The sequence below is a fragment of the Pelobates fuscus genome, chromosome 3 (genome assembly GCF_036172605.1).
Source record: "Pelobates fuscus isolate aPelFus1 chromosome 3, aPelFus1.pri, whole genome shotgun sequence".
Taxonomy (NCBI): domain Eukaryota; kingdom Metazoa; phylum Chordata; class Amphibia; order Anura; family Pelobatidae; genus Pelobates; species Pelobates fuscus.
The window spans coordinates 374,351,876-374,375,690 of NC_086319.1; the positions used below are offsets into that span (position 1 = coordinate 374,351,876).

General features: G+C 42.8%; 18 non-coding genes across 18 annotated transcripts; all 18 read right to left on the reverse strand.

Annotated features, from left to right (window-relative positions):
• Positions 1-808: 808 nt before the first annotated feature.
• TRNAM-CAU (transfer RNA methionine (anticodon CAU)) lies at positions 809-881 on the reverse strand. Its single transcript has one exon. It is a non-coding gene; the product is annotated as a tRNA-Met (tRNA).
• Positions 882-1,370: 489 nt separating this feature from the next.
• On the reverse strand, positions 1,371-1,443 carry TRNAM-CAU (transfer RNA methionine (anticodon CAU)). The gene has a single exon. It is a non-coding gene; the product is annotated as a tRNA-Met (tRNA).
• A 9,225-nt stretch (positions 1,444-10,668) lies between these two features.
• TRNAM-CAU (transfer RNA methionine (anticodon CAU)) lies at positions 10,669-10,741 on the reverse strand. The gene has a single exon. It is a non-coding gene; the product is annotated as a tRNA-Met (tRNA).
• Positions 10,742-11,118: 377 nt separating this feature from the next.
• TRNAM-CAU (transfer RNA methionine (anticodon CAU)) lies at positions 11,119-11,191 on the reverse strand. Its single transcript has one exon. It is a non-coding gene; the product is annotated as a tRNA-Met (tRNA).
• Positions 11,192-11,680: 489 nt separating this feature from the next.
• TRNAM-CAU (transfer RNA methionine (anticodon CAU)) lies at positions 11,681-11,753 on the reverse strand. The gene has a single exon. It is a non-coding gene; the product is annotated as a tRNA-Met (tRNA).
• An 827-nt stretch (positions 11,754-12,580) lies between these two features.
• Positions 12,581-12,653, reverse strand: TRNAM-CAU (transfer RNA methionine (anticodon CAU)). Its single transcript has one exon. It is a non-coding gene; the product is annotated as a tRNA-Met (tRNA).
• A 489-nt stretch (positions 12,654-13,142) lies between these two features.
• TRNAM-CAU (transfer RNA methionine (anticodon CAU)) lies at positions 13,143-13,215 on the reverse strand. The gene has a single exon. It is a non-coding gene; the product is annotated as a tRNA-Met (tRNA).
• Positions 13,216-14,154: 939 nt separating this feature from the next.
• On the reverse strand, positions 14,155-14,227 carry TRNAI-UAU (transfer RNA isoleucine (anticodon UAU)). Its single transcript has one exon. It is a non-coding gene; the product is annotated as a tRNA-Ile (tRNA).
• Positions 14,228-14,604: 377 nt separating this feature from the next.
• Positions 14,605-14,677, reverse strand: TRNAM-CAU (transfer RNA methionine (anticodon CAU)). The gene has a single exon. It is a non-coding gene; the product is annotated as a tRNA-Met (tRNA).
• A 489-nt stretch (positions 14,678-15,166) lies between these two features.
• On the reverse strand, positions 15,167-15,239 carry TRNAM-CAU (transfer RNA methionine (anticodon CAU)). Its single transcript has one exon. It is a non-coding gene; the product is annotated as a tRNA-Met (tRNA).
• An 821-nt stretch (positions 15,240-16,060) lies between these two features.
• On the reverse strand, positions 16,061-16,133 carry TRNAM-CAU (transfer RNA methionine (anticodon CAU)). Its single transcript has one exon. It is a non-coding gene; the product is annotated as a tRNA-Met (tRNA).
• A 489-nt stretch (positions 16,134-16,622) lies between these two features.
• TRNAM-CAU (transfer RNA methionine (anticodon CAU)) lies at positions 16,623-16,695 on the reverse strand. The gene has a single exon. It is a non-coding gene; the product is annotated as a tRNA-Met (tRNA).
• Positions 16,696-17,634: 939 nt separating this feature from the next.
• Positions 17,635-17,707, reverse strand: TRNAM-CAU (transfer RNA methionine (anticodon CAU)). The gene has a single exon. It is a non-coding gene; the product is annotated as a tRNA-Met (tRNA).
• A 377-nt stretch (positions 17,708-18,084) lies between these two features.
• TRNAM-CAU (transfer RNA methionine (anticodon CAU)) lies at positions 18,085-18,157 on the reverse strand. Its single transcript has one exon. It is a non-coding gene; the product is annotated as a tRNA-Met (tRNA).
• Positions 18,158-19,104: 947 nt separating this feature from the next.
• On the reverse strand, positions 19,105-19,177 carry TRNAM-CAU (transfer RNA methionine (anticodon CAU)). The gene has a single exon. It is a non-coding gene; the product is annotated as a tRNA-Met (tRNA).
• A 939-nt stretch (positions 19,178-20,116) lies between these two features.
• On the reverse strand, positions 20,117-20,189 carry TRNAM-CAU (transfer RNA methionine (anticodon CAU)). Its single transcript has one exon. It is a non-coding gene; the product is annotated as a tRNA-Met (tRNA).
• Positions 20,190-21,136: 947 nt separating this feature from the next.
• TRNAM-CAU (transfer RNA methionine (anticodon CAU)) lies at positions 21,137-21,209 on the reverse strand. The gene has a single exon. It is a non-coding gene; the product is annotated as a tRNA-Met (tRNA).
• Positions 21,210-22,148: 939 nt separating this feature from the next.
• Positions 22,149-22,221, reverse strand: TRNAM-CAU (transfer RNA methionine (anticodon CAU)). Its single transcript has one exon. It is a non-coding gene; the product is annotated as a tRNA-Met (tRNA).
• Positions 22,222-23,815: the final 1,594 nt, after the last annotated feature.

The window sequence follows — 23,815 nt, forward strand, 5'->3', positions numbered from 1 at the left end:
TTCTAGTGCAGTTAATTAGTGTCAAACTACTTGTTACAAAAAAAAAATAGACAGCAGAATAGACACAGGGACTTAGAAATCAGGAGGCTGAAATTATCCAAAGGCGATCCCCAAGACACATTTTGATGCTGAGCTTCTCTTTCATCCCAATTAGAATGGGTTGCAGAGTGGCAAAAATTCATACTTGCGAAACTAGGAATATTCTTCAAACAAAGTGTCCCATCCTCTAACTTGTCTAGATATGATTTCATGGAATTTTGCCAATGTATGGTCCTGTCCTGAAGGGATTGTTGCTCAAAGAAACTGTTTGATTGGTGTGAACACATGCTGGATTTCTCTATTTCTTACAAAATATACATGCCCTGTGTGAGGATCGAACTCACGACCTTCAGATTATGAGACTGACGCACTACCTACTGCGCTAACAAGGCAACTTGCGCCATGGGTTTTTATAGTCTTCTGGGATACATGCATATAGTGAACGTTTGTTCTAAAATAAAATGAAATGGGTGTATATTCCAAAGGAGGAGGTGGAGGCTGAAATTATCGAAAGGCGATCCCCAAGACACATTTTGATGCTGAGCTTCTCTTTCATCCCAATTAGAATGGGTTGCAGAGTGGCAAAAATTCATACTGGAGTAACAAGGAATATTCTTCACACAAAGTGTCCCATCCTCTAACTTGTCTAGATATGATTTCATGAAATTTTGCCAATATATTGTCCTGTCCTGAAGGGATTGTTGCTCAAGGAAACTGTTTGATTGGTGTGAACACATGCTGGATTTCTCTATTCCTTACAAAATATACATGCCCTGTGTGAGGATCGAACTCACGACCTTCAGATTATGAGACTGACGCGCTACCTACTGCGCTAACAAGGCAACTTACGCCATGGGTTTTTATAGTTTTCTGGGATACATGAATATAGTGAACGTTTGTTCTAAAATAAAATGAAATGGGTGTATATTCCAAACAAGCTTTATAGCCTTCTCACACATTTGGGGCACCTATTCTAGTGCAGTTAATTAGTGTCATACTACTTGTTACAAACAAAAAAAATAGACAGCAGAATAGACACAGGGACTTAGAAATCAGGAGGCTGAAATTATCCAAAGGCGATCCCCAAGACACATTTTGATGCTGAGCTTCTCTTTCATCCCAATTAGAATGGGTTGCAGAGTGGCAAAAATTCATACTTGCGAAACAAGGAATATTCTTCAAACAAAGTGTCCCATCCTCTAACTTGTCTAGATATGATTTCATGGAATTTTGCCAATATATGGTCCTGTTCTGAAGGGATTGTTGCGCAAGGAAACTGTTTGATTGGTGTGAACACATGCTGGATTTCTCTATTCCTTACAAAATATACATGCCCTGTGTGAGGATCGAACTCACGACCTTCAGATTATGAGACTGACGCGCTACCTACTGCGCTAACAAGGCAACTTACAACATGGGTTTTTATAGTCTTCTGGGATACATGAATATAGTGAACGTTTGTTCTAAAATAAAATGAAATGGGTGTATATTCCAAATAAGCTTTATAGCCTTCTCACACATTTGGGGCACCTATTCTAGTGCAGTTAATTAGTGTCATACTACTTGTTACAAAAAAAAAAATAGACAGCAGAATAGACACAGGGACTTAGAAATCAGGAGGCTGAAATTATCCAAAGGCGATCCCCAAGACACATTTTGATGCTGAGCTTCTCTTTCATCCCAATTAGAATGGGTTGCAGAGTGGCAAAAATTCATACTTGCTAAACTTGGAATATTCTTCAAACAATGTGTCCCATCCTCTAACTTGTCTAGATATGATTTCATGGAATTTTGCCAAGGTATGGTCCTGTCCTGAAGGGATTGTTGCTCAAAGAAACTGTTTGATTGGTGTGAACGAATGCTGGATTTCTCTATTTCTTACAAAATATACATGCCCTGTGTGAGGATCGAACTCACGACCTTCAGATTATGAGACTGACGCACTACCTACTGCGCTAACAAGGCAACTTGCGCCATGGGTTTTTATAGTCTTCTGGGATACATGCATATAGTGAACGTTTGTTCTAAAATAAAATGAAATGGGTGTATATTCCAAAGGAGGAGGTGGAGGCTGAAATTATCGAAAGGCGATCCCCAAGACACATTTTGATGCTGAGCTTCTCTTTCATCCCAATTAGAATGGGTTGCAGAGTGGCAAAAATTCATACTGGAGTAACAAGGAATATTCTTCACACAAAGTGTCCCATCCTCTAACTTGTCTAGATATGATTTCATGAAATTTTGCCAATATATTGTCCTGTCCTGAAGGGATTGTTGCTCTAGGAAACTGTTTGATTGGTGTGAACACATGCTGGATTTCTCTATTCCTTACAAAATATACATGCCCTGTGTGAGGATCTAACTCACGACCTTCAGATTATGAGACTGACGCGCTACCTACTGCGCTAACAAGGCAACTTATGCCATGGGTTTTTATAGTCTTCTGGGATACATGAATATAGTGAACGTTTGTTCTAAAATAAAATGAAATGGGTGTATATTCCAAACAAGCTTTATAGCCTTCTCACACATTTGGGGCACCTATTCTAGTGCAGTTAATTAGTGTCATACTACTTGTTACAAACAAAAAAAATAGACAGCAGAATAGACACAGGGACTTAGAAATCAGGAGGCTGAAATTATCCAAAGGCGATCCCCAAGACACATTTTGATGCTGAGCTTCTCTTTCATCCCAATTAGAATGGGTTGCAGAGTGGCAAAAATTCATACTTGCGAAACAAGGAATATTCTTCAAACAAAGTGTCCCATCCTCTAACTTGTCTAGATATGATTTCATGGAATTTTGCCAATGTATGGTCCTGTCCTGAAGGGATTGTTGCTCAAGGAAACTGTTTAATTGGTGTGAACACATGCTGGATTTCTCTATTTCTTACCAAATATACATGCCCTGTGTGAGGATCGAACTCACGACCTTCAGATTATGAGACTGACACGCTACCTACTGCGCTAACAAGGCAACTTGCACCATTGGTTATTATAGTCTTCTGGGATACATGAATATAGTGAACTTTTGTTCTCAAATAAAATGAAATGGGTGTATATTCCAAAGGAGGAGTTGGAGGCTGAAATTATCGAAAGGCGATCCCCAAGACCCATTTTGATGCTGAGCTTCTCTTTCATCCCAATTAGAATGGGTTGCAGAGTGGCAAAAATTCATACTGGAGTAACAAGGAATATTCTTCACACAAAGTGTCCCATCCTCTAACTTGTCTAGATATGATTTCATGGAATTTTGCCAATGTATGGTCCTGTCCTGAAGGGATTGTTGCTCAAGGAAACTGTTTGATTGGTGTGAACACATGCTGGATTTCTCTATTTCTTACAAAATATACATGCCCTGTGTGAGGATCGAACTCACAACCTTCAGATTATGAGACTGACGCGCTACCTACTGCGCTAACAAGGCAACTTGCGCCATGGGTTTTTATAGTCTTCTGGGATACATGCATTTTGATGCTGAGCTTCTCTTTCATACCAATTGGAATGGGTTGCAGAGTGGCAAAAATTCATACTTGCGAAACAAGGAATATTCTTCAAACAAAGTGTCCCATCCTCTAACTTGTCTAGATATGATTTCATGGAATTTTGCCAATGTATGGTCCTGTCCTGAAGGGATTGTTGCTCAAGGAAACTGTTTGATTGGTGGGAACACATGCTGGATTTCTCTATTTCTTACAAAATATACATGCCCTGTGTGAGGATCGAAGTCACGACCTTCAGATTATGAGACTGACGCGCTACCTACTGCGCTAACAAGACAACTTGCGCCATGGGTTTTTATAGTCTTCTGGGATACATGCATATAGTGAACGTTTGTTCTAAAATAAAATGAAATGGGTGTATATTCCAAAGGAGGAGGTGGAGGCTGAAATTATCGAAAGGCGATCCCCAAGACCCATTTTGATGCTGAGCTTCTCTTTCATCCCAATTAGAATGGATTGCAGAGTGGCAAAAATTCATACTGGAGTAACAAGGAATATTCTTCACACAAAGTGTCCCATCCTCTAACTTGTCTAGATATGATTTCATGGAATTTTGCCAATGTATGGTCCTGTCCTGAAGGGATTGTTGCTCAAGGAAACTGTTTGATTGGTGTGAACACATGCTGGATTTCTCTATTTCTTACAAAATATACATGCCCTGTGTGAGGATCGAACTCACAACCTTCAGATTATGAGACTGACGCGCTACCTACTGCGCTAACAAGGCAACTTGCGCCATGGGTTTTTATAGTCTTCTGGGATACATGCATATAGTGAACGTTTGTTCTAAAATAAAATGAAATGGGTTGTGACAGACCCCTTTTGGAGTGACAGATACCATCTCGGAGAATTGCCGTTGTATTTGGATTATTGTGGATTTCGGGTACTTGTGGATCCGTACGTACACACCGCCACGTGGAGAGAACAATGGGTCGCGGCCATTTTGACCGCATGAACTAATGACCGAACACTCACGAACTTTCCAGACGACGAATTTCAACCTTACCGGTAACGTACGCCCATGCTGGTCGACAGATCCAAAGTACCGAAATAGAGACACCGGATCCAAGAGAGAGTTTTTGTTTATGTTATATGGTTCCTGAGTAAACGTGGAACGGTGCAAACGTGTATCTAGCGAACGGCCCAACCGATCTAGGGGATTTTCACGTATATTGTTCCCTTAGATCTCCGTTCCCTAATACACGTAGCACATTGTATTTTCGTTATATATTGTGTGTGTTATTAAACCTGTAATAATTGTGAAATATTCTGCCCGGTACAGTGGGAGTGACTCCCACTGTAAATGTATTATCTCCTCCGGATACGGGGAGGAGTTGTTGTACGGCATAAAAGCCCAAGTTGCAGAATAAACATTATTCCTACTTTGACCCTCAACACAGAGTCTCGTCTCGTGTTTGGAGGGGATGGCTATTACTTGGATTCGTAATTACTGGGAACCTGTTATGCTTTAGCTGACTTCATCTTGGGGGGAAAGGACACCTTCTCAGCGGCGTAAACCCCTACTACACCGGGGTGCCGCTACAATTGGTGGCAGCGGTGGGATCGTTCTTTCACCCCAGAGGGACAGCTACCGAGAGCAAACAGGATGGAGGCCTACTACGGAAGGTTGAAACGATCTACCCTAAAAGACTTGTTGGAGAGCCGTGGTCGTTCGGCTAGCAACAAAAAGAAAAGAGACATTTTGGCAGAATTGGTCGCATTGGACTTAGCTGAACAGAATGGCGAACTGGGTGTCGAACCAAACCCAGAACCGGAGATCGCATTGGTCCGAACCCCGGAAGACGAACGATTCGACCACGAGGTGAGGGTAAGGCTGGCTCACTACGGACCAAACCCCTCACCTAGGATCGTGACTCAAGTAATTGCGGCGGTCGATGCCAACCGGCGCCAGACTTCCACCAGCGCCAGTCCAATTGCTGGGACTTTTCAAACTCCCGAGGAAAAGAGGAAAGTACACTTTGCCGCTTTTAAAAATTTTGTGGAAACAGAGGGGGAGATTGACCAATACTTAGCGGATTTTGAGCGTCAATGTGCCTTACATAAAGTACCCTCCGAGAAGTGGGTTAAAATTTTGTCTGGCAAATTATCCGGACGAGCCAGTGATGCTTTCCGGGCGATCCGGACCATGAGGTGGGAAATTATCGATTGGTCAAGGAAGCTCTATTGTCCCGATATGCGGTAACCCCCGAAGCATATCGGAGATGCTTCCGGGAATCCCGAAAGCAAACCGGTGACTCCTACACCGAATGGGCCTGCCGATTACAACGCACGGCTGGCCACTGGATGGATGGGTGCCAAGCTACCACCGCGGAGGAGGTATTACAATTGTTTTTGTTGGAGCATTTTTTTGAAAAGGTGGACAAGGAGCTCAGAGAGTGGATTCGGGATAGGAGACCCCTTACCCTACCCGAAGCCGCCCGGTTGGCCGACGAGTATGCAGACGCCCGCAAACCCGACCCCTCGGTCCAAAAGACAGCTCCCCGAGTAGAAAGCCGCCCCGTCGGCCCTACTCCAACCACCCCCGCTAATCAACCTAGCTACAACACTTCCTCCCGCTTCGCCCAGTCCAGTGTCCCGGACCGCCGGCGGTGCCATAGGTGCCAACAGGTGGGCCACCTGAGAGACAAATGCCCACTAGATCCAGCTCGACAAGCTTCTTGGAGGAAGCCCGCTGAAGGGAACACCCGGCCCTTTACCTCAGGGGCCCATTGCATTGAAGCCCAGCCCCTGGGGGAAGAGCAATGGGAAATTTTGCACGAGGCCAACCCCCTATATGCGGCTGCCGTAGACAACCGCCAACATCACCGACAAACAGTCCGAGTAAATGGACAAGTTGTCAGTGGATTACGAGACACTGGGGCCACCCTAACATTGATCCAACATGACCTGGTCCCAGAAAAAGAACATACTGGACAAACGGTGGCCGTTAGAGTGGCCGGGGGTGCGGTGCATCGTCTCCCCACGGCCCGAGTGCATTTGGATTGGGGGGTGGGAGCTGGCCAAGTGAATGTGGGCCTGATGAAAGGGCTACCAGCGGAAGTACTCTTGGGAAATGATTTAGCCCCGCTGTTGTCCGCTTTTGCCCCTCAAGGCCCTGCTGGAGCCTGCCCTGTCACCACCCGGGCTCAGGCTCGTGCCATTGGAATCGGCCCGCCGGTCGTGGAGACCCAGGTAAGATCTAACCCTCCGACTGTGACCTTAGGACAGACCCCCTTAGACTGGGATATCCCTGAGACTTTTGGGAGGGAGACGCGGGAAGACGTCACTCTACGAAAGTATAGGGATAAGGCTGACAAAAAGGAACCAGGGACGGATGGGGAAAGCTACGAGTGGGTGGGGGATAGACTGTATAGAATCCCCCAGGAGCCCGCAACAGGTAAAAACCCCGTCCCGCAGAAGCAACTAGTGCTACCGAAAAAATACCGACAAGAGATCATGAGGATCGCTCACGATATACCCTTAGCTGGCCATTTAGGAGTACGTCGCACGGGCCATAGGATTACCCAGAATTTCTTCTGGCCAGGGTTTAACCGGGACGTGCGACAATACTGCAAAACCTGTGACACTTGCCAACGGGTGGGTAAGAGGGGAGATCGCCCAAAGGCTAAATTAATGTCGATGCCGATCATTGGGGAACCTTTCTATAGGGTCGCCGTCGACATTGTAGGCCCCCTAGCGCGACCTAGCCCATCCGGTAAGAAGTACATTCTTACTGTGGTGGACTATGGGACCCGGTACCCCGAGGCAGTACCCCTGTCAAATATTGAAGCTGAGACAGTAGCCGATGCATTGGTTAAGATATTCACTCGGGTGGGGTTCCCTAAAGAAATCCTATCCGACCAGGGAACCCAGTTCACTGCCGTACTCACACAGCAGTTATGGAAAATGTACCACATTAAACATCTGCTCAGTTCCCCGTACCACCCCCAAACTAACGGTCTCTGTGAGCGCTTTAATGGGACTCTCAAACAAATGTTGAGGACCTTTACGGACGGTTGCAGAGACTGGGAGAGATTCTTACCCCACCTGTTATTTGCGTATAGGGAGGTCCCCCAAGAATCTACGGGTTTTTCTCCCTTTGAGTTATTGTATGGGAGGAGGGTGCGAGGACCCCTCGATCTCATTCGGGACCACTGGGAAGGGGAGACCGAACAGGCAGGGACGCCTATTGTGCCATATGTCCTGGAACTCCGGGACCGCATGGAGCAACTCTCCCTATTGGTAAGGGAGAATCTCCAGGCGGCCCAGGGGCGACAGAAACGATGGTACGATAGGGGTGCCCGGCAACGACTATTCCACATAGGGCAGAAGGTATTGGTGCTAAAACCGGTGAAGGACAACAAACTGCAAGCTGCGTGGAAGGGTCCTTACAAGGTTTTAGCCCAACTCTGGGATACCACCTACCTTATTGCCAGCTGTGCAGATGAAAGGATCCAACGATCCTTTCATGTGAACATGTTGAAGGAATACCAAGAACGGCAGGAAGATATTCACGCTGTTTGTGCCCCAGCTACGGATGACCCCGAAAATTTACCCCTACCTGACCTGCTAGAAAGGGAGACTCACCCCGACCCAGTTAGCCTAGTGAAGCTGGGAGAGCGACTGAACCCTACTGAGCTGGAGCAAGCTAGACAGCTCCTATGGGAGAAACAGAGTACCTTCTCCCAGGAGCCAGGATACACCACCCTGGCCATGCACAAGGTAGAAACCCCAGGGCAGGCCCCCCTCCGACAACCCCCTTACCGTATTCCGGAAGCCGTCCGGGACGGGATGCTAAAGGAAATACGGGAAATGACCCAGCTGGGGGTCATTGAGCCATCAGACAGTCCCTGGGCCTCTCCCGTAGTCCTAGTCCCCAAGAAAGACGGAACCACTCGGTTCTGCGTCGACTACAGACGACTGAATGAAAAGACTACCACTGACGCTTACCCCATGCCCCGGGTAGACGAATTATTAGATCGCATAGCCAGGGGTAACTATCTCTCTACCATAGACCTCTGCAAGGGTTATTGGCAGATTCCCCTGGCCGAGGATGCCGTCCCCAAGTCGGCATTTGTCACCCCGTTTGGCTTATACCAATTTAAGGTCATGCCATTTGGGTTGAAAAATGCCCCGGCTACGTTCCAGCGAATGGTGGATCGGCTCCTCGATGGATTCCAGGAGTTTGCGTGTGCATACCTGGATGACATTGCGATCTACAGTGAGTCTTGGGAAGAACATTTAGTCCACATAGGAGTAGTACTAGATAAGATTCGGACGCGGGCCTGACACTAAAACCCGAGAAGTGCCATTTAGGAATGGACGAGGTCCAATACCTGGGTCACCGAGTAGGGTGTGGAAACCAGAGGCCGGAGCCTGCCAAGGTTGAAGCAGTAGCGAACTGGCCCACACCTAATACCAAGACCAAAGTATTGGCCTTCTTAGGGACCGCCGGGTATTATAGGCGTTTTGTCCCTGATTATAGTACGGTAGCCAAGCCCTTGACTGACTTGACCAAGAAGAATTTACCTAGACAGGTCCTGTGGTCTCCCGCTTGCGAAGCCGCATTCCAATCTCTCAAACATGCTCTTGTTAATGCTCCTGTCTTGGCTGCCCCAGTACCTAACAAACGTTTCCTTGTACATACAGACGCTTCCATGTATGGACTGGGGGCTGTGCTGAGCCAAATCGGGGAAGATGGGAAAGAGCATCCGGTCGCATACCTCAGCCGAAAGTTGTTACCGAGGGAAGTGAGTTATGCGGCCGTAGAGAAAGAGTGCCTGGCCCTGGTATGGGCATTGAAAAAACTAACTCCTTATCTGTATGGACAAGAATTTTCCTTGGTAACCGACCACAATCCATTGGTATGGCTTAACCGGGTCGCAGGAGACAATGGCCGATTGCTAAGATGGAGCTTGGCCCTGCAAACGTACAATTTCACCATCAGCTATCGACCCGGTAAGCTAAATGGCAACGCCGATGGGCTGTCTCGACAACTTGACAATTCTCCGGACAAGTGAATTCCGGTCATCCCTAAGTTAATCCGAAAGGATCAAGCCAGGTCTGCCGGAGTGTACCACTAGGAGGGAGCCGTGTGACAGACCCCTTTTGGAGTGACAGATACCATCTCGGAGAATTGCCGTTGTATTTGGATTATTGTGGATTTCGGGTACTTGTGGATCCGTACGGTACACACCGCCACGTGGAGAGAACAATGGGTCGCGGCCATTTTGACCGCATGAACTAATGACCGAACACTCACGAACTTTCCACACGACGAATTTCAACCTTACCGGTAACGTACGCCCATGCTGGTCGACAGATCCAAAGTACCGAAATAGAGACACCGGATCCAAGAGAGAGTTTTTGTTTATGTTATATGGTTCCTGAGTAAATGGTGCAAACGTGTATCTAGCGAACGGCCCAACCGATCTAGGGGATTTTCACGTATATTGTTCCCTTAGATCTCCGTTCCCTAATACACGTAGCACATTGTATTTTCGTTATATATTGTGTGTGTTATTAAACCTGTAATAATTGTGAAATATTCTGCCCGGTACAGTGGGAGTGACTCCCCCTGTAAATGTATTATCTCCTCCGGATACGGGGAGGAGTTGTTGTACGGCATAAAAGCCCGAGTTGCAGAATAAACATTATTCCTACTTTGACCCTCAACACAGAGTCTCGTCTCGTGTTTGGAGGGGATGGCTATTACTTGGATTCGTAATTACTGGGAACCTGTTATGCTTTAGCTGACTTCATCTTGGGGGGAAAGGACACCTTCTCAGCGGCGTAAACCCCTACTACACCGGGGTGCCGCTACATGGGTGTATATTCCAAAGGAGGAGGTGGAGGCTGAAATTATCGAAAGGCGATCCCCAAGACACATTTTGATGCTGAGCTTCTCTTTCATCCCAATTAGAATGGGTTGCAGAGTGGCAAAAATTCATACTTGCGAAACAAGGAATATTCTTCAAACAAAGTGTCCCATCCTCTAACTTGTCTAGATATGATTTCATGGAATTTTGCCAATGTATGGTCCTGTCCTGAAGGGATTGTTGCTCAAAGAAACTGTTTGATTGGTGTGAACACATGCTGGATTTCTCTATTTCTTACAAAATATACATGCCCTGTGTGAGGATCGAACTCACGACCTTCAGATTATGAGACTGACGCGCTACCTACTGCGCTAACAAGGCAACTTGCGCCATGGGTTTTTATAGTCTTCTGGGATACATGCATATAGTGAACGTTTGTTCTAAAATAAAATGAAATGGGTGTATATTCCAAAGGAGGAGGTGGAGGCTGAAATTATCGAAAGGCGATCCCCAAGAGACATTTTGATGCTGAGCTTCTCTTTCATCCCAATTAGAATGGGTTGCAGAGTGGCAAAAATTCATACTTGCGAAACAAGGAATATTCTTCAAACAAAGTGTCCCATCCTCTAACTTGTCTAGATATGATTTCATGGAATTTTGCCAATGTATGGTCCTGTCCTGAAGGGATTGTTGCTCAAGGAAACTGTTTGATTGGTGTGAACACATGCTGGATTTCTCTATTCCTTACAAAATATACATGCCCTGTGTGAGGATCGAACTCACGACCTTCAGATTATGAGACTGACGCGCTACCTACTGCGCTAACAAGGCAACTTACGTAATGGGTTTTTATAGTCTTCTGGGATACATGAATATAGTGAACGTTTGTTCTAAAATAAAATGAAATGGGTGTATATTCCAAACAAGCTTTATAGCCTTCTCACACATTTGGGGCACCTATTCTAGTGCAGTTAATTAGTGTCATACTACTTGTTACAAACAAAAAAAATAGACAGCAGAATAGACACAGGGACTTAGAAATCAGGAGGCTGAAATTATCCAAAGGCGATCCCCAAGACACATTTTGATGCTGAGCTTCTCTTTCATCCCAATTAGAATGGGTTGCAGAGTGGCAAAAATTCATACTTGCGAAACAAGGAATATTCTTCAAACAAAGTGTCCCATCCTCTAACTTGTCTAGATATGATTTCATGGAATTTTGCCAATGTATGGTCCTGTCCTGAAGGGATTGTTGCTCAAGGAAACTGTTTTATTGGTGTGAACACATGCTGGATTTCTCTATTTCTTACAAAATATACATGCCCTGTGTGAGGATCGAACTCACGACCTTCAGATTATGAGACTGACGCGCTACCTACTGCGCTAACAAGGCAACTTGCGCCATGGGTTTTTATAGTCTTCTGGGATACATGCATATAGTGAACGTTTGTTCTAAAATAAAATGAAATGGGTGTATATTCCAAAGGAGGAGGTGGAGGCTGAAATTATCGAAAGGCGATCCCCAAGACACATTTTGATGCTGAGCTTCTCTTTCATCCCAATTAGAATGGGTTGCAGAGTGGCAAAAATTCATACTTGCGAAACAAGGAATATTCTTCAAACAAAGTGTCCCATCCTCTAACTTGTCTAGATATGATTTCATGGAATTTTGCCAATGTATGGTCCTGTCCTGAAGGGATTGTTGCTCAAGGAAACTGTTTGATTGGTGTGAACACATGCTGGATTTCTCTATTTCTTACAAAATATACATGCCCTGTGTGAGGATCGAAGTCACGACCTTCAGATTATGAGACTGACGCGCTACCTACTGCGCTAACAAGACAACTTGCGCCATGGGTTTTTATAGTCTTCTGGGATACATGCATATAGTGAACGTTTGTTCTAAAATAAAATGAAATGGGTGTATATTCAAAAGGAGGAGGTGGAGGCTGAAATTATCGAAAGGCGATCCCCAAGACCCATTTTGATGCTGAGCTTCTCTTTCATCCCAATTAGAATGGGTTGCAGAGTGGCAAAAATTCATACTGGAGTAACAAGGAATATTCTTCACACAAAGTGTCCCATCCTCTAACTTGTCTAGATTTGATTTGATGAAATTTTGCCAATATATGGTCCTGTCCTGAAGGGATTGTTGCTCAAGGAAACTGTTTGATTGGTGTGAACACATGCTGGATTTCTCTATTCCTTACAAAATATACATGCCCTGTGTGAGGATCGAACTCACGACCTTCAGATTATGAGACTGACGCGCTACCTACTGCGCTAACAAGGCAACTTACGCCATGGGTTTTTATAGTTTTCTGGGATACATGAATATAGTGAACGTTTGTTCTAAAATAAAATGAAATGGGTGTATATTCCAAACAAGCTTTATAGCCTTCTCACACATTTGGGGCACCTATTCTAGTGCAGTTAATTAGTGTCATACTACTTGTTACAAACAAAAAAAATAGACAGCAGAATAGACACAGGGACTTAGAAATCAGGAGGCTGAAATTATCCAAAGGCGATCCCCAAGACACATTTTGATGCTGAACTTCTCTTTCATCCCAATTAGAATGGGTTGCAGAGTGGCAAAAATTCATACTTGCGAAACAAGGAATATTCTTCAAACAAAGTGTCCCATCCTCTAACTTGTCTAGATATGATTTCATGGAATTTTGCCAATGTATGGTCCTGTCCTGAAGGGATTGTTGCTCAAAGAAACTGTTTGATTGGTGTGAACACATGCTGGATTTCTCTATTTCTTACAAAATATACATGCCCTGTGTGAGGATCGAACTCACGACCTTCAGATTATGAGACTGACGCGCTACCTACTGCGCTAACAAGGCAACTTGCGCCATGGGTTTTTATAGTCTTCTGGGATACATGCATATAGTGAACGTTTGTTCTAAAATAAAATGAAATGGGTGTATATTCCAAAGGAGGAGGTGGAGGCTGAAATTATCGAAAGGCGATCCCCAAGAGACATTTTGATGCTGAGCTTCTCTTTCATCCCAATTAGAATGGGTTGCAGAGTGGCAAAAATTCATACTTGCGAAACAAGGAATATTCTTCAAACAAAGTGTCCCATCCTCTAACTTGTCTAGATATGATTTCATGGAATTTTGCCAATGTATGGTCCTGTCCTGAAGGGATTGTTGCTCAAGGAAACTGTTTTATTGGTGTGAACACATGCTGGATTTCTCTATTCCTTACAAAATATACATGCCCTGTGTGAGGATCGAACTCACGACCTTCAGATTATGAGACTGACGCGCTACCTACTGCGCTAACAAAGCAAATTACGCCATGGGTTTTTATAGTTTTCTGGGATACATGAATATAGTGAACGTTTGTTCTAAAATAAAATGAAATGGGTGTATATTCCAAACAAGCTTTATAGCCTTCTCACACATTTGGGGCACCTATTCTAGTGCAGTTAATTAGTGTCATACTACTTGTTACAAACAAAAAAAATAGACAGCAGAATAGACACAGGGACTTAGAAATCAGGAGGCTGAAATTATCCAAAGGCGATCCCCAAGACACATTTTGATGCTGAACTTCTCTTTCATCCCAATTAGAATGGGTTGCAGAGTGGCAAAAATTCATACTTGCGAAACAAGGAATATTCTTCAAACAAAGTGTCCCATCCTCTAACTTGTCTAGATATGATTTCATGGAATTTTGCCAATGTATGGTCCTGTCCTGAAGGGATTGTTGCTCAAAGAAACTGTTTGATTGGTGTGAACACATGCTGGATTTCTCTATTTCTTACAAAATATACATGCCCTGTGTGAGGATCGAACTCACGACCTTCAGATTATAAAACTGACGCGCTACCTACTGCGCTAACAAGGCAACTTGCGCCATGGGTTTTTATAGTCTTCTGGGATACATGCATATAGTGAACGTTTGTTCTAAAATAAAATGAAATGGGTGTATATTCCAAAGGAGGAGGTGGAGGCTGAAATTATCGAAAGGCGATCCCCAAGAGACATTTTGATGCTGAGCTTCTCTTTCATCCCAATTAGAATGGGTTGCAGAGTGGCAAAAATTCATACTTGCGAAACAAGGAATATTCTTCAAACAAAGTGTCCCATCCTCTAACTTGTCTAGATATGATTTCATGGAATTTTGCCAATGTATGGTCCTGTCCTGAAGGGATTGTTGCTCAAGGAAACTGTTTGATTGGTGTGAACACATGCTGGATTTCTCTATTCCTTACAAAATATACATGCCCTGTGTGAGGATCGAACTCACGACCTTCAGATTATGAGACTGACGCGCTACCTACTGCGCTAACAAGGCAACTTACGTCATGGGTTTTTATAGTCTTCTGGGATACATGAATATAGTGAACGTTTGTTCTAAAATAAAATGAAATGGGTGTATATTCCAAACAAGCTTTATAGCCTTCTCACGCATTTGGGGCACCTATTCTAGTGCAGTTAATTAGTGTCATACTACTTGTTACAAACAAAAAAAATAGACAGCAGAATAGACACAGGGACTTAGAAATCAGGAGGCTGAAATTATCCAAAGGCGATCCCCAAGACACATTTTGATGCTGAGCTTCTCTTTCATCCCAATTAGAATGGGTTGCAGAGTGGCAAAAATTCATACTTGCGAAACAAGGAATATTCTTCAAACAAAGTGTCCCATCCTCTAACTTGTCTAGATATGATTTCATGGAATTTTGCCAATGTATGGTCCTGTCCTGAAGGGATTGTTGCTCAAGGAAACTGTTTTATTGGTGTGAACACATGCTGGATTTCTCTATTTCTTACAAAATATACATGCCCTGTGTGAGGATCGAACTCACGACCTTCAGATTATGAGACTGACGCGCTACCTACTGCGCTAACAAGGCAACTTGGGCCATGGGTTTTTATAGTCTTCTGGGATACATGCATATAGTGAACGTTTGTTCTAAAATAAAATGAAATGGGTGTATATTCCAAAGGAGGAGGTGGAGGCTGAAATTATCGAAAGGCGATCCCCAAGACACATTTTGATGCTGAGCTTCTCTTTCATCCCAATTAGAATGGGTTGCAGAGTGGCAAAAAATCATACTGGAGTAACAAGGAATATTCTTCACACAAAGTGTCCCATCCTCTAACTTGTCTAGATATGATTTCATGAAATTTTGCCAATATATGGTCCTGTCCTGAAGGGATTGTTGCTCAAGGAAACTGTTTGATTGGTGTGAACACATGCTGGATTTCTCTATTTCTTACAAAATATACATGCCCTGTGTGAGGATCGAACTCACGACCTTCAGATTATGAGACTGACGCACTACCTACTGCGCTAACAAGGCAACTTGCGCCATGGGTTTTTATAGTCTTCTGTGATACATGCATATAGTGAACGTTTGTTCTAAAATAAAATGAAATGGGTGTATATTCCAAAGGAGGAGGCTGAAATTATCGAAAGGCGATCCCCAAGACACATTTTGATGCTGAGCTTCTCTTTCATCCCAATTAGAAAGGGTTGAAGAGTTGCAAAAATTCATACTGGAGTAACAAGGAGTATTCTTCACAAAAAGTGTCCCATCCTCTAACTTGTCTAGATATGATTTCATGGAATTTTGCCAATATATGGTCCTGTTCTGAAGGGATTGTTGCGCAAGGAAACTGTTTGATTGGTGTGAACACATGCTGGATTTCTCTATTCCTTACAAAATATACATGCCCTGTGTGAGGATCGAACTCACGACCTTCAGATTATGAGACTGACGCGCTACCTACTGCGCTAACAAGGCAACTTACATCATGGGTTTTTATAGTCTTCTGGGATACATGAATATAGTGAACGTTTGTTCTAAAATAAAATGAAATGGGTGTATATTCCAAATAAGCTTTATAGCCTTCTCACACATTTGGGGCACCTATTCTAGTGCAGTTAATTAGTGTCATACTACTTGTTACAAACAAAAAAAATAGACAGCAGAATAGACACAGGGACTTAGAAATCAGGAGGCTGAAATTATCCAAAGGCGATCCCCAAGACACATTTTGATGCTGAGCTTCTCTTTCATCCCAATTAGAATGGGTTGCAGAGTGGCAAAAATTCATACTGGAGTAACAAGGAATATTCTTCACACAAAGTGTCCCATCCTCTAACTTGTCTAGATATGATTTCATGAAATTTTGCCAATATATGGTCCTGGCCTGAAGGGATTGTTGCTCAAGGAAACTGTTTGATTGGTGTGAACACATGCTGGATTTCTCTATTCCTTACAAAATATATATGCCCTGTGTGAGGATCGAACTCACGACCTTCAGATTATGAGACTGACGCGCTACCTACTGCGCTAACAAGGCAACTTGCGCCATGGGTTTTTATAGTCTTCTGGGATACATGCATATAGTGAACGTTTGTTCTAAAACAAAATGAAATGGGTGTATATTCCAAAGGAGGAGGTGGAGGCTGAAATTATCGAAAGGCGATCCCCAAGACACATTTTGATGCTGAGCTTCTCTTTCATCCCAATTAGAATGGGTTGCAGAGTTGCAAAAATTCATACTGGAGTAACAAGGAATATTCTTCACACAAAGTGTCCCATCCTCTAACTTGTCTAGATATGATTTCATGAAATTTTGGCAATATATGGTCCTGTCCTGAAGGGATTGTTGCTCAAGGAAACTGTTTGATTGGTGTGAACACATGCTGGATTTCTCTATTCCTTACAAAATATACATGCCCTGTGTGAGGATCGAACTCACGACCTTCAAATTATGAGACTGACGCGCTACCTACTGCGCTAACAAGGCAACTTACGCCGTGGGTTTTTATAGTCTTCTGGGATACATGAATATAGTGAACGTTTTTTCTAAAATAAAATGAAATGGGTGTATATTCCAAACAAGCTTTATAGCCTTCTCACACATTTGGGGCACCTATTCTAGTGCAGTTAATTAGTGTCATACTACTTGTTACAAACAAAAAAAATAGACAGCAGAATAGACACAGGGACTTAGAAATCAGGAGGCTGAAGTTATCCTAAGGCGATCCCCAAGACACATTTTGATGCTGAGCTTCTCTTTCATCCCAATTAGAATGGGTTGCAGAGTGGCAAAAATTCATACTTGCGAAACAAGGAATATTCTTCAAACAAAGTGTCCCATCCTCTAACTTGTCTAGATATGATTTCATGGAATTTTGCCAATGTATGGTCCTGTCCTGAAGGGATTGTTGCACAAGGAAACTGTTTGATTGGGTTGAACACATGCTGGATTTCTCTATTTCTTACAAAATATACATGCCCTGTGTGAGGATCGAACTCACGACCTTCAGATTATGAGACTGACGCGCTACCTACTGCGCTAACAAGGCAACTTGCGCCATGGGTTTTTATAGTCTTCTGGGATACATGCATATAGTGAACGTTTGTTCTAAAATAAAATGAAATGGGTGTATATTCCAAAGGAGGAGGTGGAGGCTGAAATTATCGAAACGCGATCCCCAAGACACATTTTGATGCTGAGCTTCTCTTTCATCCCAATTAGAATGGGTTGCAGAGTGGCAAAAATTCATACTGGAGTAACAAGGAATATTCTTCACACAAAGTGTCCCATCCTCTAACTTGTCTAGATATGATTTCATGAAATTTTGCCAATATATGGTCCTGTCCTGAAGGGATTGTTGCTCAAGGAAACTGTTTGATTGGTGTGAACACATGCTGGATTTCTCAATTCCTTACAAAATATACATGCCCTGTGTGAGGATCGAACTCACGACCTTCAGATTATGAGACTGACGCGCTACCTACTGCGCTAACAAGGCAACTTACGCCATGGGATTTTATAGTCTTCTGGGATACATGAATATAGTGAACGTTTGTTCTAAAATAAAATGAAATGGGTGTATATTCCAAACAAGCTTTATAGCCTTCTCACACATTTGGGGCACCTATTCTAGTGCAGTTAATTAGTGTCATACTACTTGTTACAAACAAAAAAAATAGACAGCAGAATAGACACAGGGACTTAGAAATCCTGAGGCTGAAATTATCCAAAGGCGATCCCCAAGACACATTTTGATGCTGAGCTTCTCTTTCATCCCAATTAGAATGGGTTGCAGAGTGGCAAAAATTCATACTTGCGAAACAAGGAATATTCTTCAAACAAAGTGTCCCATCCTCTAACTTGTCTAGATATGATTTCATGGAATTTTGCCAATGTATGGTCCTATCCTGAAGGGATTGTTGCTCAAGGAAACTGTTAGATTGGTGTGAACACATGCTGGATTTCTGGATTTCTCTATTTCTTACAAAATATACATGCCCTGTGTGAGGATCGAACTCACGACCTTCAGATTATGAGACTGACGTGCTACCTACCGCGCTAACAAGGCAACTTGCGCCATGGGTTTTTATAGTCTTCTGGGATACATGCATATAGTGAACGTTTGTTCTAAAACAAAATGAAATGGGTGTATATTCCAAAGGAGGAGGTGGAGGCTGAAATTATCGAAAGGCGATCCCCAAGACACATTTTGATGCTGAGCTTCTCTTTCATCCCAATTAGAATGGGTTGCAGAGTGGCAAAAATTCATACTGGAGTAACAAGGAATATTCTTCAAACAAAGTGTCCCATCCTCTAACTTGTCTAGATATGATTTCATGGAATTTTGCCAATGTATGGTCCTGTCCTGAAGGGATTGTTGCTCAAGGAAACTGTTTGATTGGTGTGAACACATGCTGGATTTCTCTATTTCTTACAAAATATACATGCCCTGTGTGAGGATCGAACTCACGACCTTCAGATTATGAGACTGACGCGCTACCTACTGCGCTAACAAGGCAACTTACGCCATGGGTTTTTATAGTTTTCTGGGATACATGAATATAGTGAACGTTTGTTCTAAAATAAAATGAAATGGGTGTATATTCCAAACAAGCTTTATAGCCTTCTCACACATTTGGGGCACCTATTCTAGTGCAGTTAATTAGTGTCATACTACTTGTTACAAACAAAAAAAATAGACAGCAGAATAGACACAGGGACTAAGAAATCAGGAGGCTGAAATTATCCAAAGGCGATCCCCAAGACACATTTTGATGCTGAACTTCTCTTTCATCCCAATTAGAATGGGTTGCAGAGTGGCAAAAATTCATACTTGCGAAACAAGGAATATTCTTCAAACAAAGTGTCCCATCCTCTAACTTGTCTAGATATGATTTCATGGAATTTTGCCAATGTATGGTCCTGTCCTGAAGGGATTGTTGCTCAAAGAAACTGTTTGATTGGTGTGAACACATGCTGGATTTCTCTATTTCTTACAAAATATACATGCCCTGTGTGAGGATCGAACTCACGACCTTCAGATTAAAAGACTGACGCGCTACCTACTGCGCTAACAAGGCAACTTGCGCCATGGGTTTTTATAGTCTTCTGGGATACATGCATATAGTGAACGTTTGTTCTAAAATAAAATGAAATGGGTGTATATTCCAAAGGAGGAGGTGGAGGCTGAAATTATCGAAACGCGATCCCCAAGACACATTTTGATGCTGAGCTTCTCTTTCATCCCAATTAGAATGGGTTGCAGAGTGGCAAAAATTCATACTGGAGTAACAAGGAATATTCTTCACACAAAGTGTCCCATCCTCTAACTTGTCTAGATATGATTTCATGAAATTTTGCCAATATATGGTCCTGTCCTGAAGGGATTGTTGCTCAAGGAAACTGTTTGATTGGTGTGAACACATGCTGGATTTCTCAATTCCTTACAAAATATACATGCCCTGTGTGAGGATCGAACTCACGACCTTCAGATTATGAGACTGACGCGCTACCTACTGCGCTAACAAGGCAACTTACGCCATGGGTTTTTATAGTTTTCTGGGATACATGAATATAGTGAACGTTTGTTCTAAAATAAAATGAAATGGGTGTATATTCCAAACAAGCTTTATAGCCTTCTCACACATTTGGGGCACCTATTCTAGTGCAGTTAATTAGTGTCATACTACTTGTTACAAACAAAAAAAATAGACAGCAGAATAGACACAGGGACTTAGAAATCAGGAGGCTGAAATTATCCAAAGGCGATCCCCAAGACACATTTTGATGCTGAGCTTCTCTTTCATCCCAATTAGAATGGGTTGCAGAGTGGCAAAAATTCATACTTGCGAAACAAGGAATATTCTTCAAACAAAGTGTCCCATCCTCTAACTTGTCTAGATATGATTTCATGGAATTTTGCCAATGTATGGTCCTATCCTGAAGGGATTGTTGCTCAAGGAAACTGTTTGATTGGTGTGAACACATGCTGGATTTCTGGATTTCTCTATTTCTTACAAAATATACATGCCCTGTGTGAGGATCGAACTCACGACCTTCAGATTATGAGACTGACGCGCTACCTACCGCGCTAACAAGGCAACTTGCGCCATGGGTTTTTATAGTCTTCTGGGATACATGCATATAGTGAACGTTTGTTCTAAAACAAAATGAAATGGGTGTATATTCCAAAGGAGGAGGTGGAGGCTGAAATTATCGAAAGGCGATCCCCAAGACACATTTTGATGCTGAGCTTCTCTTTCATCCCAATTAGAATGGGTTGCAGAGTGGCAAAAATTCATACTGGAGTAACAAGGAATATTCTTCAAACAAAGTGTCCCATCCTCTAACTTGTCTAGATATGATTTCATGGAATTTTGCCAATGTATGGTCCTGTCCTGAAGGGATTGTTGCTCAAGGAAACTGTTTGATTGGTGTGAACACATGCTGGATTTCTCTATTTCTTACAAAATATACATGCCCTGTGTGAGGATCGAACTCACGACCTTCAGATTATGAGACTGACGCGCTACCTACTGCGCTAACAAGGCAACTTACGCCATGGGTTTTTATAGTTTTCTGGGATACATGAATATAGTGAACGTTTGTTCTAAAATAAAATGAAATGGGTGTATATTCCAAACAAGCTTTATAGCCTTCTCACACATTTGGGGCACCTATTCTAGTGCAGTTAATTAGTGTCATACTACTTGTTACAAACAAAAAAAATAGACAGCAGAATAGACACAGGGACTTAGAAATCAGGAGGCTGAAATTATCCAAAGGCGATCCCCAAGACACATTTTGATGCTGAACTTCTCTTTCATCCCAATTAGAATGGGTTGCAGAGTGGCAAAAATTCATACTTGCGAAACAAGGAATATTCTTCAAACAAAGTGTCCCATCCTCTAACTTGTCTAGATATGATTTCATGGAATTTTGCCAATGTATGGTCCTGTCCTGAAGGGATTGTTGCTCAAAGAAACTGTTTGATTGGTGTGAACACATGCTGGATTTCTCTATTTCTTACAAAATATACATGCCCTGTGTGAGGATCGAACTCACGACCTTCAGATTAAAAGACTGACGCGCTACCTACTGCGCTAACAAGGCAACTTGCGCCATGGGTTTTTATAGTCTTCTGGGATACATGCATATAGTGAACGTTTGTTCTAAAATAAAATGAAATGGGTGTATATTCCAAAGGAGGAGGTGGAGGCTGAAATTATCGAAACGCGATCCCCAAGACACATTTTGATGCTGAGCTTCTCTTTCATCCCAATTAGAATGGGTTGCAGAGTGGCAAAAATTCATACTGGAGTAACAAGGAATATTCTTCACACAAAGTGTCCCATCCTCTAACTTGTCTAGATATGATTTCATGGAATTTTGCCAATGTATGGTCCTGTCCTGAAGGGATTGTTGCACAAGGAAACTGTTTGATTGGGTTGAACACATGCTGGATTTCTCTATTTCTTACAAAATATACATGCCCTGTGTGAGGATCGAACTCACGACCTTCAGATTATGAGACTGACGCGCTACCTACTGCGCTAACAAGGCAACTTGCGCCATGGGTTTTTATAGTCTTCTGGGATACATGCATATAGTGAACGTTTGTTCTAAAATAAAATGAAATGGGTGTATATTCCAAAGGAGGAGGTGGAGGCTGAAATTATCGAAACGCGATCCCCAAGACACATTTTGATGCTGAGCTTCTCTTTCATCCCAATTAGAATGGGTTGCAGAGTGGCAAAAATTCATACTGGAGTAACAAGGAATATTCTTCACACAAAGTGTCCCATCCTCTAACTTGTCTAGATATGATTTCATGAAATTTTGCCAATATATGGTCCTGTCCTGAAGGGATTGTTGCTCAAGGAAACTGTTTGATTGGTGTGAACACATGCTGGATTTCTGGATTTCTCTATTTCTTACAAAATATACATGCCCTGTGTGAGGATCGAACTCACGACCTTCAGATTATGAGACTGACGCGCTACCTACCGCGCTAACAAGGCAACTTGCGCCATGGGTTTTTATAGTCTTCTGGGATACATGCATATAGTGAACGTTTGTTCTAAAACAAAATGAAATGGGTGTATATTCCAAAGGAGGAGGTGGAGGCTGAAATTATCGAAAGGCGATCCCCAAGACACATTTTGATGCTGAGCTTCTCTTTCATCCCAATTAGAATGGGTTGCAGAGTGGCAAAAATTCATACTGGAGTAACAAGGAATATTCTTCAAACAAAGTGTCCCATCCTCTAACTTGTCTAGATATGATTTCATGGAATTTTGCCAATGTATGGTCCTGTCCTGAAGGGATTGTTGCTCAAGGAAACTGTTTGATTGGTGTGAACACATGCTGGATTTCTCTATTTCTTACAAAATATACACGCCCTGTGTGAGGATCGAACTCACGACCTTCAGATTATGAGACTGACGCGCTACCTACTGCGCTAACAAGGCAACTTACGCCATGGGTTTTTATAGTTTTCTGGGATACATGAATATAGTGAACGTTTGTTCTAAAATAAAATGAAATGGGTGTATATTCCAAACAAGCTTTATAGCCTTCTCACACATTTGGGGCACCTATTCTAGTGCAGTTAATTAGTGTCATACTACTTGTTACAAACAAAAAAAATAGACAGCAGAATAGACACAGGGACTTAGAAATCAGGAGGCTGAAATTATCCAAAGGCGATCCCCAAGACACATTTTGATGCTGAACTTCTCTTTCATCCCAATTAGAATGGGTTGCAGAGTGGCAAAAATTCATACTTGCGAAACAAGGAATATTCTTCAAACAAAGTGTCCCATCCTCTAACTTGTCTAGATATGATTTCATGGAATTTTGCCAATGTATGGTCCTGTCCTGAAGGGATTGTTGCTCAAAGAAACTGTTTGATTGGTGTGAACACATGCTGGATTTCTCTATTTCTTACAAAATATACATGCCCTGTGTGAGGATCGAACTCACGACCTTCAGATTAAAAGACTGACGCGCTACCTACTGCGCTAACAAGGCAACTTGCGCCATGGGTTTTTATAGTCTTCTGGGATACATGCATATAGTGAACGTTTGTTCTAAAATAAAATGAAATGGGTGTATATTCCAAAGGAGGAGGTGGAGGCTGAAATTATCGAAAGGC